Raw genomic sequence first — 16233 nt, forward strand, 5'->3', positions numbered from 1 at the left:
TGACTTAAGAGCACTCCCATAACGGCACATGAGTTCTACTTATGTGAATCTCACAGTACTCTATGCGGTAGAAATTGTTATCTCAGTTTTCAGAGGAACAGACTGAGGCGCAAAAAATTTGTGTCACTTGCCCAAAGACACACAACTCCTTAAGGGTGGTAAAACACCATCCTGGGTGTGCAAATCTGCCCCCCGACTCCCCATCTTGGCTTTTCTCACTCCATGGGGGCAGCTCGTAAGGGCCTCCAGGGGGCTGATGACGTCCTGCTCAGGTTGTGGGTTCGTCACAGAATTTTGAAAGAAAATTAAAGAAGAATGTGTCCAGGCCTGACATGGAGCCCCCGCCGGTCCTGCTTGACTAGGAATGTGGGTCTGGTGTGGCCACAACACCATTCTCTTTTTCTTCCGACACCTGACCCAGGTGCTCGCCATTCTCTTTCAAATTTTTTTCTTTAAACAAAAGTGGTTCAACAATTAATAATATAACTCAACACTGACACCATTTTCAATGAGAAGTCCACGTGAGCACTGCCGACGAGATGCGTGGATCCCGTGCACCTCTTCCTTTCCTGTTGGCCCGGGCGGATCTCCCCTGCTATGCTGTGAGCAGGTGCTCAAGGACCAAGTACTCACTTTTGTGTCCCTAGAAGTTCCTGCAATGGTGTAAAACCGAGAGGGTGCTCCATAAATATGTCTTTAATGAAAACACAGGGCATATATGGTCTGGGGATAGCGAGTGGTCAGCTTTGCTAGCAGATAGGAGGAAAAGGTAAGGCATATGGATTTTATTCAGTAAGAAAGGGATCTGTAAGGATTTTGTTTAAAAGACAGAATTGGAATTCTGAGTCTATTTTACACAGCTGCCCCCTCCCCACCTGCCCCCTGCCCCGCCGCCAGCAGCAGGCAGGGTGAACTGGCTGGGGAACCTGAGCCCGGGCTCTTGTCCTGGTCCCAGAGGTCGGCAAAGAAGGTCTAAATGGGACGGGGGGTGAGCATGAAAGCCAGGGGACCCATACAGAATCACCCGGTGGCATAGCGTCAACTGGGCATGTTGACTGAATTGAAAGGGAAAGCGAGGCAGGTGGCAGACACGACCCAGTCCTGCCTGGGTGACTGGGAGACACAAGGGATTGTCTTGCTATCCCCGCTCCTCCTTTCCTGCCCCACGCACCCCCCCTCAGCCACCATGTCACTGTTTCCTGAGCACCTGCATCTCTCGTGCTATCATCGGTATTGGCTTTTTGCACCCTTTTACACTTGGAAAAGACAATTCTCAGTGCCAGCTTTGATCCTTCAGAACCCCGTAGGACAAGTTTGGTGAATATGTTTTGGACATTTGCGCTGAAGATGATGTTAGGGTCATCCTGCCTGACTCGATTTCTACAGGGCTGCCGGCCTCCATTTCAATCAGCCCTGTCTGTCCTGGCCACTCTGAGGGGGACGCCAAATAGAAGGAGAGCTTGAAGAAGACCCGTGTGAGGGTGGAGGTCATGACAGCGAGAGGAGATGACACCACTGAAGACATGTAATAGTAATAGCCTCAATTTCCTTGAGGAACTTTAACAAAAGAGCACAGGCTAGGGGTCTTAAACAACAGATAAAAAAATTTACTGTAATTCCAGTATTAACATACAGCGTAATACTAGTTTCAGGTGTACAGTGTAGTGATTCAGCACTTCCATACACCACCCTGTGCTCATCGTGATGAGTGCGCTCTTAATCCCCATCCCCTCCTCCACCCATCCCCCCACCGACCTCTGTCTGGTAACCGTCTGTTCATTCTCTATGGTTAAGAGTCTGTTTCTTGGTTTGCCTCTCTCTCTCCCTTTATTTCTTTGTTCATTTGTTCTGTTTCTTAAATTCCACATATGAATGAAATCATATGGTATTTGTTTCTCTCCGTCTGATTTATTTCGCTTAGCATTCTACTTTTTAGCTCTATCCGCCTTGTTGCAAATGGCAAGAGTTCATTCTTTTTTTATGGCTGAGTAATATTCCATTGACTATACGTACCACAGCTTCTTTATCCATTATCAATCGATGGACACTTGGGTTGCTTCCATAATTTGGCTACTGCAGGGAAAGCTGCTATACACATAGGAGTGCACATAGCTTTTCAAATTAGTGTTTTTGTATTCAAACAACAGAAATTTATTTCTCATGGTTCTGGAGGCTGGAGGTCCAGGATCAAGGTCCTGGCTGATTTGGTTCCTGGCGACAGCTCTCCCTGGTTTGTAGATGGCTGCCTTCTTCTGGTATTGTCACATGATAAGGAGAGAGAGCACCTTTCTTATGTTTCTTCCTATAATTTCACTAAAATTCCATTCATGAGGGCCCCATCCTCATGAATTATCTCCCAAAGGCTCCACCTCCTAATACCATCGCGGTGGGATTAGGACTTCAACATACGAATTTGGGGAGGACACAGACATCTGGCAGTAATAAAGCAATAATAAAAATAATAATGGTAATATCAAATATTTAAGGATTATTATGTTCTAAGCTCAAAATATGTAGTGATACACTCAACTCCCACAATAACAATGTGAGGTAGATATAATTTTAAACCCGTTTAGCAGTGAAGAAACTGAGGCACACTAAGGTTACTCGGTGCCCAAGATTGCATAGCTTAAGAGTGGAAAAGCTGGACTTTTAACCCAGGCAACTGGACTCTGAGCCCACCTTCCCAACCAGTGTGTTAGGCAGGGAGGATGCTTGGAATCTGGATGGATCTCGAAGGCCTCCTGGCAGTGAGCAGGGGCCTCTCAGGTCAAACGGCCAGCATGCTCCTTCCGTGAGCTTAGCACTCCCATGACTCAGACTTGCCCCCTGCAATCCAGGAGGGCTGGCTTTCCGCCCACTGGGGATGCTGGAAGAGCGAGCAATTGCAGCTGCTAGGAGGGGGATGGTGCGCTCTGCCCTGGCCTGGCCGGAGCATGGCAGCTGTGGGTGACGGAAAGCACACCGAGCCTGGAGTCCAAGACGGAGCTCCCACTGCTTCTTTGAGCCACAGTTCCCTCCTCTGTGAAATGAACTGTCAGGGGATAGAAGGAGGTTGGGTATGTGAGGCACCTAGTGCAGGGCCAGGTGCGTGACTGGTACTAAAAGTTGATGTCTCCATTATGTCACTCCGAGAATAAACTGAGGGGCAGGGGCAGCCCACCCCTCCTACTCCGGGGGATCCTCCTGTCTTGGGCGTGTTCAGATGATAATGTTAGAACGTTCAACCATGGCCCAAATGATGTGTCAGAGGTCTCATAATGCCAACGCTCACGTGTTACCCCCAGTTAGAGTGGGAGTCAGGGTCTAGAGGAAACTCCTCTCGTACTTGATGTGTTCTGTGAGGCATTGTTTCCTTTTATTCGTCTCATGTAATGTGCTGATAATTTCATTGCACAAGTTGGCATTTCCAACTAATGTAATTACATTTGGAAACTGTTATAAGAGGCTATTACTAAAGAAATCAAATGTTTCTCCTCTTTATGTAAAATGGGGATAATAATTTCTCTTAATGTTCATACCATGCTTGGAGAGCCTTGACTTAAAGGAATTTTGCAAACACAAAGCAGCATTTCCTGTCTCGCTTTGTCCTTATTTAGCACGTATCTCCAGAGCACCTCTCTGGCAAAAAGTAATAGAGAAAGCACGGTCTCTTGGGACCTACCAAACCATCAAGCCACCTGCATGACTGGGCCTTCGCATTCGACAACAGGAAATGTCAAATGGAAATTAAGGTCTCTTGTCACAAACTCAAACAATAATTTCCTAAACAGTTCCGTACAAGCACAGGATAAAGACAGCACCATTTCTTATCTGCCTGCCGTTCGGGGCAAGATGTCAGCATGGAGTGCCCAGCCGCACCACTCTAGTCCGTGACAGGGGACGAGGCCATGCTGAGGAAGGCAAGAGGACCCAGGTACTCTTTTCCCTGGAGCCAGCTGGTTAGTGGTGGGGAGCACCTTCTCCACCCTTCCAAACTGTCTGATGAGCCCCAAAGGAGATGGGGGAGGCCCACCGTGTGGGGGACACAGTGCTTAACACATATTTGGTGACGATGAGATATTTGCAGAATTCATTCGGGGCTCCCCATCACCCGTTGTCTATTACATACAGTGAGTCACAAAGCCATCGTGTGTACTCATACTTCTATTTGTCTTGTGAGCATGAGTGTAGCAGACATCTATTAAGTACCTAGTATCCCAGACACTGTTAGGTCCTGGGAATCAAGAGAGACGAAACAGTCCTCGTTGTAAATAAAGCAAAACAAAAGCAAAAGCATCCCACAGTTTCCTGCAGAGATGGCATGTGGCTTTCATTTCTTGAACCAACATACTTTTAGATTGTTGGTCACTTGGAGCACGGATCAGAGGGGTCCTAAGGCTTTGTCTGGATTCTGCAGGCAACAGCACTGTCATCGGCGTCTTCCACGAGCATTCATTCGCTTATTCATTAATGCCACAAATATTTATTTAGTGCCCTCTATAAGGCCAGACGCGTTCTGGATGCTTGGATTGCAGCAATAAACATGGCAGACATTCTCGTGGAAGGAGACTGACAATCAGCAAATAATAGAATGTCAGAGGGGATAAGTGGGAGGAAGAAAAACAAAGCAGGCGAAAGGAAGAGAAGGGGACTGGTGAGGAAGAGGGACCTCTCTGGTGAGGTGACATTTGAGCCAAGTCCTGAATGAATTTTGAAGAATGTGTAGAAAAGAAGATTCCAGATGGAGGAAAGAGCAAGTAGAGAGGCTGGTGGCAGAGTGTGCTTGAGGGAAAGGTAGAGTGTGTCTGAAGTGGGGTGAGGGGTGGTGTGTTCGGGAATCTGGGCAGCCATGTTGCTGAGGGCTATTCCTGCAGGGCCTTGTGAGCCTTAGTAATCCCTTTGGACTCTAGTCTACCTGTGAGGAGAAGCCACTGGTGGGTCTAAGTAGAGGAGGGACAAGGGCACATTCCTTTATTTAAGGGGTCGCTCTGCCTGCCAAGGGGGCCGTGAAGGGGGTCAAGGCTCGTTGAAGGGAAGCCAGTGAGGACACGGCTGCAGTCGGCCAGGTGGAAGAGGTGCTGCGTCTGGGATGCGACGTGACCTGACGGTGAAGCCAGAAGGCCTTGCTTACTGGGTGGATGAGGCAAAGAGAAGACCCCCAGCTTCGGGGTCTGAGGAACAGGGGGAAAGTTGGTGTCATGACGTGAGATGGGAAGGCCGCAGAGGAGCAGACGGGGGTTGGAGGATTTGGCATTTTAGGCGTGGTGGTTGAGCACTCCTGGTAGACACCGTGGTAGATGTCCACGGAGGCTGGACTCCCGGGAAAGGGCGAGATGGCAATGACACAGGAGAGTGACAGCAGGCACACCTGGGCTTGTCATTTTAGTTCACGGACATCCGACATCTCCTTGGACGAAATTCCCAGCACCGGCAGAGTTTCTCCTTTGACTGTGAAGGAGATCCAGGCTACCCCGCAAAACTTATTGATACTATTTTCTGATTAAAACCTGGCATGGATGAAGAGCAAATATTTCAAAACGGAGACTGTTCAGACAGGCTGGGCGTGTGATCAGTGCGTTGGTGAAGTTCAGGTGCGTGAACTCCTACACTCTGCAAGCAGGTGCCGAGCCGCTCTTGTGGGATTTGCTAGTTGTTTTGTGTGACCTGCGACACAGAAATAAGACTAAGGCAGAAGAACCCTATAAGGGGACAGCTTTCCTCATTTTATTTCCTCTGAGCACCAGAAATCCTCACTCAGATATTTGAATTAAGTTTATATGTCAGGTTTTTTTGGAAAGATTTTATTATTTATTTATTTGTCAGAGAGAGAGAGAGCACAAGCAGGGGGAGCGGCAGGCAGAGGGAGAAGCAGACTCCCTGTTGAGCAGGGAGCCCAATGCGGGGCTCGATCCCAGGACCCTGGGATCATGACCTGAGCCGAAGGCAGACACTTAACCGACGGAGCCACCCGGGTGTCCCTATTATGTCAGGTTGAAGATGAAACGGGCCCTGAGTCTCTCTCACCTCATCTACGTCCTGCCCTTGGCTCCGCCTGCTCAGTGGTCCTTCTGTCCTGCGGCTCCTCAGACATCCTCTTGCCTCATGGTACTTGCCGTGGCTGTTCCCTCTGTCTTCGATGTTCTTTCCCCAGGTACTAGCAATGCCCATTTCCTCACTTCCTCTAGGTTCCTGCTTCAATGTCGCTTTCTCCTAACAACTCATCTCCACGTCAGCTCAGGTGGCATCAACCTGCCAGTGCTCACTGTCCTCACGTCACATGTCACCATCGGACACACCCTGTCTGGGCTTTTGTTCTTGTCAGTCCCCTGCCGCTAGAGCGTGAGCTCTGGGGGAACAGGCTCCTCTCATTCTCTGCTGTAGCCTGCACTGGAATCATAATCATTCTGGTACATATAAAGTCCTCCATAAATGCTTGGAGAATGAGGGACTGAACTTGGCACTGCCTTTTTTTTCCTTTTAAAGTTCGGGTCAATGGGTGCTTTCTTAGTTTGCTAGGGCTGCAGGAACAAAATACCATGGCCTGGGTGGCTTAAACAATAGAAATGGACTTTCTCAAAGTTCTGGAGGCCGGAAGTCCACGATGAGGTGCCAGCATGGTTGGTTTCTCTCGAGGCCTCGCTCCTTAGCCTGCAGATGGCCGGCTTTTGCTGTATCTTCGATGCCTTTTCTCTGCTGTACTTGTGTTCCTGGAGTCTCTTCCTTTTCTTATAAGGACACACCAATCCTATTGAATTAGGACCCCACCCTAACGAACTCATTTAACTTTTCAAGGCCTTACATCCAAAATCCGTCACTTTGGAGGTTAGAGCTTCAACATATGAATTTTGAGGAAACACAATTCAGCCCACGAGAGATGGAAATACACTGCGGCTTAAAATGACAGACTCCTTCCCCTGGCCTCTATGATGAGATTAATTTTCTAGAACAGTGCTTTTCCTCTCAGGAGTCCATTCCTTCACGCTGAAGCTGGCCATGACTGCAGCTCGTGGGGGGAGTGCTATGTGCCTGGCCAGCACAAATCCTCTGCCCTGCGCCCCGTGCCAGGTCTGTCCCCTGCTACCCCTGCACTTGAGTGTCTGCTCTTTGCCCGGAGCCCTTGGCTGGCTTCGTCACTGCTGGCATTTGTCTTCAATGACTCACCTCTGGGAAGGTTGGGGGCCGTGGCCCTGGTGGCCTCTCTCACTGGGAGATCCGAGTCTAGGTTCCCTCAGCCGCCATGCGCCCTACCCACAAACAGTGCTGTCCCACAGGCGCAGTGGGGCTGTGCTATGGGTAGGGCTATATACCCTTTGATGGAGGAGTTCCTGCTTGGAATCCAAACTTAAAACAGACCGTCTGTTTGAGCCATGCTCAGGGTGTCGCATTAAGCACTTTTTATCCACTATCTTACGTGAGCTTTGCTAGGCCCTGCAGATACAGTCATGCCAGGCACACAGCACAGCCTGAAGCCAGTGTTGATAGAGACCCCAAGGTACAGGGGTGGGCAAAGAAGAAAAGTACCCCCCTATCTGGGAGGGGTCGAAGAAGGAACAAGATGCCACATTCTTTGACACTTCTCCCAATGAGAGAGTCTGTGTCCTCTCCCCAGGAATCTGGGCTAGCTTGTGACTATGCCAAGTGCTAGAATGTGACAAAAGTAATGCCATGTGTATCCTGAAGCTAGGTCATAAAAGACATGTGGCTTCCATCTTGTTCGCTGGAACACTAAACCTTTACAGAGTCTGTTTGGTTACCCTACAGCTGTTACGCCAGCGGGGCACGTGCAGACGGTGTGGTGGATGGTCCCCGCTGAGGCTCAGCCTTCAACCACCCCCCAAATATATGCCCGACATTTTAAGTGAAGAAAGCATTCGGGAGTGGATTTCTAGTTCCAGCTGCCAGCCCTCCATCGTTTGCGTCAGCCCCGAGCGATGTGCCAGACATTTCGGAGAAGAGGCAAACCCTCCTCACTTGTCTTGTTTTACTCCACTAAGTTTCGGGCTGGTTTGTTATGCAGTGGTAGTAACTGGAACAGGGCATCAGCAAGAAGGTGCCTGGACCGGGTCTTAAGGGCTGAGCTCACCCCACAGACACAATGGAGAAGCACAGACCAGGCAGAAGGGACTACAAAAGCGAAGGCACATAGAACATTCGAGTCTGGTGTCTTCGGGGAATTGCCACCACTGGTACTAGCTGGAGCACGGGCTGGCCAGAAGATGAGGCTGCAGTGACACAGACACCAGGTAACAGGGAGTCTCACATGTCTTGCAGAGACCTCATCGTGCTTGATTCCGTCGAATCTAAATGTGCCACTGTTTCGTGATTCCTGATGATTTGCTCATGCAGTGATGGCTTATTAGTGAGGGTAGCTGTTGCGTAATACTTGCGAAGCTATCTCTAATACAGTCACTAAAGAAGCCTTTATTTCCTAAGTCGTTGATCAGAGGTTTTAATTTTGCTGTTTTAACATTTTAATCACAAGTGTTACTGTCTTGTTCTCAAGCATCCATTGTGTCATCCCCAGGAAGGAAAGGCACAGGTGTCTGCCTTCTGGAATGCTATCATTTCCAGGGGACAGAGCGGACCGGGGCTTGGGGGTCTCCTAAGGGGACAGCTAGTTCTCTGTGCTCTCAGAAGACCTCTATCGCATTTTTTTTTCTTCCTGCACTTACCATCGCCTTTTACTTTGCACGGGAACAAAAGCCCTTTCCCTCCCCATCCTGTGTTCTTGTTGAGGCAATTTTAGAAGTACCCCGTTCTGTGCTGCAGGATATTGTAGTGCGTTTCCATAACATATTTAAGGGCTCACTCCTTAAAATTGTCACGTCTGGAGAGCCCTAGATAAGTCAGCAAGGACACAGACGTGATCACTCTCTCCTGCCCCTAGTATTACAGGCAGCTATCAATTCCAGCTCATTTAGACTGATCCAATCCCGGCACCGAAAGCAATTTCCATACTATTACACCGAACTGGAAATTACAGAGGCTGTGTATTCCTCTGCAAAGTCTCCAATTTAGGCTTATAACTTAGCACTAGGTTATTAGTGATATGCATCATTATTCTCAAGATACATTCTATCTGCAAAATTTTGTTCTCAAATCCTTCGGAAGATCTCAGCTGCGCTGCTCTGACTCTGCGAGACAGGCCGCACCGTTCATGTTAATACGCTCTTACCAGGGGCTTTCAAATTAATTTTTGATCATTGGTTCCCTGCATCAACAGCCCCCCAATCCTTTCTAGGGGGCAGAGAAACATCACAGACCGAAGGCCGGAGTGAGGACGTGGTCAAGCTGGAGTTAGGAGGAATGGGGCTTTCATTAAGTGGGATCTCTCGGGGCCTCAGAGCGTCTGCGTGGAAGCCGCAACCATGACCTGACAAGAAAAAACGAGAACCTTCTATTTTTCTTGTAGTCTGGATGCGGCTTGTTTCAGTCAAATAATTCAATTTTGGAAAAACCAGATACTCCAGTTGAGGAATGATACACGCAACCGGTTCAATTGTTTTGATTGCTTTATTGAATCAAGAAAGTAAACAAAAAGCGTTTGACAATTTACCTGGTCCAAAACATTTAACTGCTCGCTCCAGAAAATCTCTAAGGTCTTTGTCAACTGTAAGATTCTATTATTTTATCATTTTGTCAGTGAAATTAGTTGAATTTAGAGACCAGAATTTCTACCAGAGGCTAGAATTGCGTGAGTGGGGGAAGCTAGAGAAAGAAATGCGCTTGCCTTATCTTACCAATAAATTGGAAATGTGTGGCTTCGACTCACATTTCCTGAATGTGAACCTCAGATTAAACAGTTTCATGGATATGCTGTCAATTAATTCTCACCGTCGCCCTGTGGGGTGAGGCTCAAAATGCCCACTTTAAAGTTAGGTAACTGAGCCTCGGGGAAGGGGAGTTAGATAAAGCCCTGTGAGCTTCTCGGTAAATGGCAAAGAAGTTTTTAATTAGATTAAGCCGATGGGTCTCAAAGGGTGATGTCTGGACCAGAGGCAGCAACTTCACCTGCGCACTTGGTACCAAACCCTCGGGCTCCACCCCAGACCTACTGAGTCGGAAACCCTAGGGGTGCGTTCCAGCACTCTGTTTTACTGCAGTCCCCCAGGTGACTCTTATGCGTGCTCAAGTCTGAGAGCAATTTGTTCCAAGGCGAAGTGTGGTGAAGATTGAGAAGTACAGATGTTTCTATTTTAAGACAAGGAGCTGTATGTCAAACTGTGAAATTAGAACTGTAACTTGGGATACATTGATCACACTTAAAGGACGGTTTGCTTTTTAAGAAGCATACATCGCAAGTTTTAATTGGGAATACGCCCCTCGTGTTTTTTAAATTAGATTCAACCTGCAAACCTTTAACGTACATAACATTTTCTCTTTGGGAATTCAGTTGGTTTTAGTTCTTCTTTCTATTATTTAATAAAGTCGTTTACTTAAATTGCATTATTTAAATATAATGAGAGGGACGCCCGCTCAGATTTATATTAGACCCTGTTGTTTCAGTCATCCAGATCAACGCCTTGTACATAATAGGTACCCAATAAATATTTGTGAATGCACGTATAGGACCCTGTTACACGGAAAGTCTGTGTGTGTGTCTGTATCTGCTAGGAGAGATAACAAGTAAATCATAGTATAAATCATACAGCAAGAACTAAGTGATGAGTCAGACCATTAAGCAAGAGTAGAAGCCGTGGGGATGATTTGCCAAGATTTCTCGGAGAGGTGGAGCTTGACCTGGGGTAGGATTTTCATGGGTGAAGAATGTTGAAAGGCATTCCAGGTTTGTAAAAAGACCTAACTAAAGTCAAGAAGATGATAACGTGCAGGGCATCTTCAGGCCTCGTGGATTGGAGAGGTGTGCCGGGACACCCTGAAGGTGGGTTTTGAGTCCAAGGCTGTGGAGTGAGCAGTTATTTTAAAGGATTGTCAAATGGAGGGGTCACAGGGGTGCTAGCTCACGAAAATCACCGTGTAAGCAGGTAAAATGTAAATCAGTGAAAGACTCAACACTTCTAACTACCAAAAATCCGAACACCTTTCCCATCATAATGCTGTATCTCTGTCATGTAGCCCACGTGCCCCTTGAACACTCACATTTTGCCTTTTTCCACTGGATGGCCACACTTTGCCCTCTTCCCCTCATTGTATGCATACATAGCTTACCAGAAGCAATTAAGTGTACAGAAAGAAAAATCGGGGTCAACGATGTGCTCATAAGCTACAGTGATAGAAATGTAGTGTATTATTTAGAATAAAGATGGTAAAAATACTTAACACAGTACCTAGCTCCAGCCTTTCAGTAAAGATTCACCGTGGGGTTGCTATTCCGTTATTTTTCGGTTACCATTAGTATTCCCCCTGTTGGCATGTTGCTAATGTAAGCTCCATGTTCAAGCCATATGTCTCATTTAAAACTTTAAAAGCCTTGCATTCGTTGTCCTGGAGTGCTTTTAGAGGAAGAGCAGGTGAGACCTCTTGCTGAAAATTTGCAGAAAAATCTAGACACGTGGAACTGGAGCTTGAAAATATCACCATCGCAGTCATCAGCCCTTTAGACTCTTCCTGTGGTTTACCAGTTTACCAAGTAATTTCATGTTTGCTAGCTCATTTTTATTTTCACATGAACTCTGGAGAATGAATACCATTAGCCCCATTTTATAGATGGGAAAATTAGGTGTCTAGAGCATTACTGTCCAAGAGAAATATAATGTGAGCCATATATGTAAATTAAAAGTCTCTGGTAGCCACATTAGAAAAGCAAAAAGAAACAGTTAAAATCGATTCTAATAATATATTTTATTTCACCCAGTATATCCAAAATATTATCGTTCCAACATGTAATCAATATGAAAATTACCGAAGAGAGAATTCACATTCTTTTCTCATTTGTTTTGTACTGAAGACTTGGAAATCCAGTGAGTATTCTTACAGTCATGGGACATGTCAGCTCGGACTAAGCACATACAGGTGCTCAACAGCCTCAGGTAGCTGGTGGCTGCCGATGTAGCTGGTGTTGGTCCAAAGGACAGAGTGGGGAATGGAAATATGTACCCTGAATAGTCAGACTAATGCCCCCAACTTAAAGAGCTGTAGAGACACTTAGAAAGACCTTTGCTTCTGGTCGAATGCTTGTAAACTAGAATAACCACAAAAATGAAACAAACCAGACAAAAAGAAAATGACTTGGTGCCATTCAATCCAAATGTTTCCAGTGTCGCATGTATTTTACTTTTAAAATGTTAGGACAAGTAGGGGAAAGAAACACTTTGAGCCCTTTCCAGCAAAATGTCTACAATAGAGAAATCTGAGTGGGTTGTGCTGCTCACAACCCCGGCAGCAGAATCAGAACCCACATCATTTCAGACTGTTTCAGACTGTGATCACGTTTCGGGTGACAGAATCTGACGAATGGGGAGGGACTGAAATCTACGTGGTAACATCCTCTAATAGGTGAGTCTCAAATCAACCAAGGGCTATCTGCCTCTAATTGGAGGTCGTCCTCACTGACTATCAATAATACAGGCATGTGGTCGTAAATGCAAATATGTCGTGGGCATTAAGGTGAGAATTTACATGAAAATATGGACATATTCACATCAAATGAAAAATGACATGTATCCAATTGCCAGAGTTTAGTTATTTACTTGGAACTGATTGTGAAGTATGAGGCTTTTATTATACACATTTTAATGCAGATATTTACATTACTGAGGAACAGATTCCCCCAAGAGCTTTATTTAGAACTGTTATCCAACCACCAATATCCTTCAGACCCTAAAGGAAGGTTAACCTGGAACCCCAGAGGATGCGAGTCTCCATGGGTCTACATGCTGCCGTGAGAAACACACCAAGCTGCCAAGACACTTGGATCATTTGTCACTCACATTACACTGCTGCTCTGGGCCATTTTCACTTTAACTTCACGCCTGGCTTCCGGAACAACCATGCACATGTTAAAATAGCGATCTACAAAAGGGAGTATAGATGCCCTTAGCAGCTCAGGCAAGGTGAGGTCAGTATGAAATGAATAAAGAGCCGATTGCTGGACAATATGTGCTTTCAAATACCTTCACGTTATTTTCACTCATCACCTGTCCACAATTTATTATTATTATTTTTATTTTTTTATTTTTTTTTATTTATTTGACAGTGATAGAGACAGCCAGCAAGAGAGGGAACACAAGCAGGGGGAGTGGGAGAGGAAGAAGCAGGCTCCCAGCAGAGGAGCCTGATGTGGGGCTCGATCCCAGAACCCTGGGATCACGCCCTGAGCTGAAGGCAGACGCTTAACGACTGAGCCACCCAGGCGCCGCTACAATTTATTATTTAATGGGAACTTCCATAGTTAGGGTAAATCTCAATCTTAGCTTTTAGAGCAGTCATCCTTATACTTTTAGGCCTTTTATAAATTAAAAAAAAAAAAAGGAGTGTAATAGGAACTCTGCCTAGGGAAAAAAAATCATATAGACGCAAAATCTTACAGGTAATTTAAAGCACTTTCCTGCCAGAAGTCCTCCATAGCCCTCCCCGAATCCTGTTTGAAGCCTAGGTGTAGAAAGAGATCCACTTTTTAAGAGTCCCTTGCTGTAATGTGTGCTGCTGGGTCTATTTGGCAGAATGAGAACCATTGATCAGAATGCATTTAGATTTGACTGCTTTCCCAATTATGAATTGTAATTACACAGGATGTAAACACAGGTTTAAGTGGTTGTAAAACTACTCCAATGCTTGTCACACTATTAATTTAATAAACTAAATATTTAGCTGGGGTCTTCATAATTAGACATCAGCCGACTGAAGGATTCTTGCAAATCTCGACATCCCACATTTGGCCCCACGTCTCCCCCCCCCCAGGGGGGAGAAAAAGAGACGGGGAGTGATGACACTAATCCCTGCCTTTAGGTGTTTATCACACCATGGAAGCCAAAACAATTACTCAGGGCTTCACGGGGTAGGCACGACTGGTAAATTTCAGAATGCTATTTCCTTGGAGAATGTTTTCTCGCCGCGTTTCACGCCGGCAGAGGGAAAACCATCCCCCCCCAGGAGCGGCCTCCTTCAGAGCGCAAATACAAACGCACAAAAATGATATTATGTTCTTGCCTGCCTGGGGCCAAGAGAATCACCTATTCTTAACAGGACTTCAGGTGTGTGATTTTCTGCCATTTTCCTTCTTTTGTGAGATTAGAATGACTGTGCCTTGTAGGAACCAAGCTGTAAAACGGTCCTATCAGGGCAGGGAGGCGGGAGCATACGTACGGCGGCACATTATGTCTTTAACGCAACTTGACACATTCTTGCCACGCAGGAATTTCAGAGTCTACGCAGACAGATGTAGAAGAGGTAGTAATTATTTTTTCTCTCTTCTAGTCAGTTTTTTCCCCCATACAATTCATACTCCACTAATTAAATAATAGTTAAAAGGGATGCCTCTGGGAAACTGGGACTATGTTAAGAAAATGGGTCTTATTTTTACTCGCACTTCTCTGCAGTTCGCCTCAGCCAGCCTCGCTCAATCTACAGTGTTAACATAATCAGGTCTCACGGAATAATGGCCCATTTCACCAGCTATCATTTCAGGTTAATAAAAGCATCACGTAATTTTAAATGTTACTACTCCATTTTAATTCATCCATCAATTCAAAGCAGTTCTTGGGTGACGGGGGGAGGGGGGAAGGTAGAAGAAGGATTAGCGGCTCACTTGTACAAACGTAAACACGCCCTAATACCATTTAAGTCTTCTTGATAGGCTTTTCCAGGACCTACCTGAAAAATGTGTTAGGAGCAGAATTTTTCTGCCATAATCGATCTCAAATAATTGCATTTTAAAATATTAATATGGGTTTTTCACAGATGTTGTTTTCTCATTTCTAGCTAAATGCAATAATATGATTTATACAAGGGATATATCTGTTTCTTAGTTACTTGATTCTTCAGATGCCAAATGAAGATAGTGTGTGAGTCACACCTTCCCAGGTGTTGTGAAGAGTAAAAGTGCTCCATGTTCCCAAGATTTTGGTGAAAATTCAAAATGTGATACTGGCATTCTTAGTTCTTTCTGACATCACATTATGTTTATGTGTAGTTTAGGCTGGGAATTCATCGGCATCTGTTTTAGGTAACTAAAGGGAAAAAACTACTTTCAGTGTAAAAGGGAAATGTAGTTAAAAGGGAGAAACTCTTCTGTATGGAACTGGTCAGCACTAGAGGAATATTTGTACCAAATCAACATTCAATATTTCTTAGACAGAAAATGGATTAGAGGGGCACCTGGGTGGCACAGCGGTTAGGCGTCTGCCTTCGGCTCAGGGCGTGATCCCGGCGTTATGGGATCAAGCCCCACATCAGGCTCCTCCGCTATGAGCCTGCTTCTTCCTCTCCCACTCCCCCTGCTTGTGTTCCCTCTCTCGCTGGCTGTCTCTGTCTCTGTCGAATAAATAAATAAAATCTAAAAAAAAAAAAAAAAAAAGAAAAAGAAAATGGATTAGAATCTGGTCCCGATTTCCTGAGGCCAAAGAAGGAATTGCTCACAACCAGACATTTGGATCAAAACTCTGGGGATGTTCCTTCTATTTTTCATTCTTGTATATCATTAAGGCTATCCAATTGGATTTTCAAAAAAAAAAAAAATCCTACACTTTTCCCTGGTTATTCATATTGTTCTAACACGTAGCATGGTTGCTGCCCCCATTCCCGTCCTGGGACAATTCCCACCAAGAAAGACTGGGAATAAACATGGTGGGGAAGGAACTCTATTCAGATTTCTGAAGCTGAAGTTTTAAATTGCACCAGATCATAAGATACAGAGTCCCATATGTAACAAATATACAGAACATGTATCCCACAGATTCTGTGCAAGCCTCTGAGCAGAGAAACTGTTGAACAGGGATTTTATTTAGTCTTCGACAACGGGTAAAGTATAACAATCCATATCCCATAATGCACAGAGCACCCATGTCAGAGTATGGAGTCTTTACATCCTAGTAATACTGGATTATTGAAGGTGGAGACAGAGGGCAATGGGACAGAAGACCTGACTTCAGGGTTTCCCCACAGCTGCCGCCAGTCCATCCCAAACTTCCTACCATCCAGCAAGGCCACAGCACAGGTCTAAGAAAAGGTGGGGGGGAGCATTCACTACAGGAACAGCTGGACTGTGGCCCATGCCTTCCCCCAACCTGTACCCTTCTGTTACCCGGGTGAGTGATTTGTGCCAACTTAGCGATTTAATTCAAGGGCACCTCC

The sequence above is a fragment of the Ursus arctos genome, unplaced genomic scaffold, assembly GCF_023065955.2.
Source record: "Ursus arctos isolate Adak ecotype North America unplaced genomic scaffold, UrsArc2.0 scaffold_12, whole genome shotgun sequence".
Lineage (NCBI taxonomy): Eukaryota > Metazoa > Chordata > Mammalia > Carnivora > Ursidae > Ursus > Ursus arctos.